Genomic DNA, 2,411 nt, shown 5'->3' with positions numbered 1-2,411 from the left:
CACCAGGAAGGATCATTTTCCTTTACCATTCATAGACCAGATGCTAGAGAGACTAGCAGGTCATGAATATTACTACTTTTTGGATGGCTATTCAGGTTACAATCAAATTGTAGTAGATCCTCAAGACCAAGAGAAAACAGCATTCAAATGTCCTTCTAGAGTGTTTGCCTACAGAAGGATGCCTTTTGGTCTGTGTAATGCACCTGCAACCTTTCAGAGGTGCATGCTCTCTATCTTCTTTGATATGGTAGAGAAGTTTCTGGAAGTCTTCATGGATGACTTTTTAGTATTTGGAGACTCATTCAGCTCCTGCCTTAACCATTTAGCACTTGTTCTGAAAAGATGCTAAGAGACCAACCTAGTTTTAAACTGGGAAAATTTTCACTTTATGCTGACTGAAGGGATTGTCCTTGGGCATAAAATTTCAAACAAGGGAATAGAGGTGGATCAAGCTAAAGTTGAAGTAATTGAAAAATTACCACCACCTGCCAATGTTAAGGCAATCAGAAGCTTTCTGGGGCATGCAGGATTCTATAGGAGGTTTATAAAGGATTTTTCAAAAATTGCAAAACCTCTGAGCAATTTGCTAGCTACTGACACGCCATTTGTGTTTGACATAAAGTGTCTGCAGGCGTTTGAGACCCTGAAAGCTAAGCTGGTCACAGCACTAGTTATTTCTGCACCAGACTGGACATTACCATTCGAACTAATGTGTGATGCCAGTGACCATACCATTGGTGCAGTATTGGGACAGAGGCATAACAAGCTTCTGCATGTCATTTATTATGCTAGCAGTGTTTTAAATGATGCCCAAAAAAATTACACAACCACAGAAAAAGAATTACTTGCAGTGGTTTATGCCATTGACAAGTTTAGATCCTACTTAGTAGGATCAAAAGTGATTGTGTACACTGACCATGCTGCTCTTAAATATCTACTCACAAAGCAGGATTCAAAACCTAGGCTCATAAGATGGGTGTTGCTTCTGCAAGAGTTTGATATAGAAATAAGAGACAGAAAAGGGACAGAGAGTCAAGTAGCTGATCACCTGTCCCGGATAGAACCAGTAGCAGGAGTATCCCTCCTTCCTACTGAGATCTCTGAAACCTTTCCGGATGAGCAATTGTTTGCTATTCAGGAAGCTCTGTGGTTTGCAGACATTGCAAACTATAAGACACAAGGTTCTCCTTCTGTAATCATGGAGAGGAAGCATAAAAAGCTTCTCTCACTGCAGAGTCAACCAAAGCCCCCACAGTCAAACTCTAAGTTTGGTGTTGGGAGACCACAACCAAACTCTAAGTTTGGTGTTGAACCCCCACATTCAAACTCTAAGTTTGGTGTTGGGAGGTTCCAACCTTGCTCTGATTATCTGTGAGGCTCCATGAGAGCTCACTGTCAAGCTATTGACATTAAAGAAGCGCTTGTTGGGAGGCAACCCAATGTTATTTAATTATATCTATTTATTTTCCATTGCTATTTTATGTTTTCTTTAGGTTGATGATCATGTGAAGTCACAAAAACAAATGGAAAATAAAAAACAGAATGAAAAATAGTATGAAAAACAGCACACCCTGGAGGAAGATCATTCTGGCATTTAAACGCCAGAAACAAGCATCTGTCTGGCGTTTAACACCAGAAACAGGCTACATTTGGGCGTTTAACACCAGAAACAGGCAGCAGTCTGGCGTTAAACACCAGGATTGCACAGTAAGGGCATTTTGTACGCCTAATTGGAGCAGGGATGCTAAATCCTTGACCCACTGGATCTGTGGACCCCACAGGATCCCCACCTACCTCACCATTCAAATTCAAACCATTTTCCTCCCAAACCCACCCATTCACACACTTCCATCTCCTCTATCTTCTCTACTTCTTTCTTCTTTTGCTTGAGGACGAGCAAACCTTTTAAGTTTGGTGTGGTAAAAGTATTGCTTTTGTTTTTCCATAATTCAGTGATAGAGCAATTGACTGCAGATCAAAGAGCAACAAAGGCAAGGAAGAGACATAGAGGAGCTCAAGAGCACCATTGGTTCTTCAAGAAGAGGAAGACGCCACCCTCATTAAGGTGGACCCATTCCTTAATCTCCTTGTTCTTATTTTCCTGTTTTTCGTTTACTATGCTTCATGTTTAATTATGTTTGTGTCTTTACTATATGATCACTAGTATCTAAGTGTCTATGTCTTAAAGATGAAAAAGAAGTTCAAATTTTAAAATAGTTTAATTATTTTGATGTGGTGGCAATACTTTTTGTTTTCTGAATGAATGCTTGAACAGTGCATACAGTGCATATATTTGTTGCTTATGAATGTTAAAATTGTTAGCTCTTGAAAGAATGATGAAAAAGGAGAAATATTATTTGATAATCTGAAAAATCATAAAAATAATTCTTGAAGCAAGAAAAAGCAGTGAA

This window comes from Arachis ipaensis, chromosome B03 (assembly GCF_000816755.2).
Source record: "Arachis ipaensis cultivar K30076 chromosome B03, Araip1.1, whole genome shotgun sequence".
In the NCBI taxonomy this organism is placed as follows: Eukaryota; Viridiplantae; Streptophyta; class Magnoliopsida; order Fabales; family Fabaceae; genus Arachis; species Arachis ipaensis.
Note: the sequence above shows the minus strand (reverse complement) of the source record.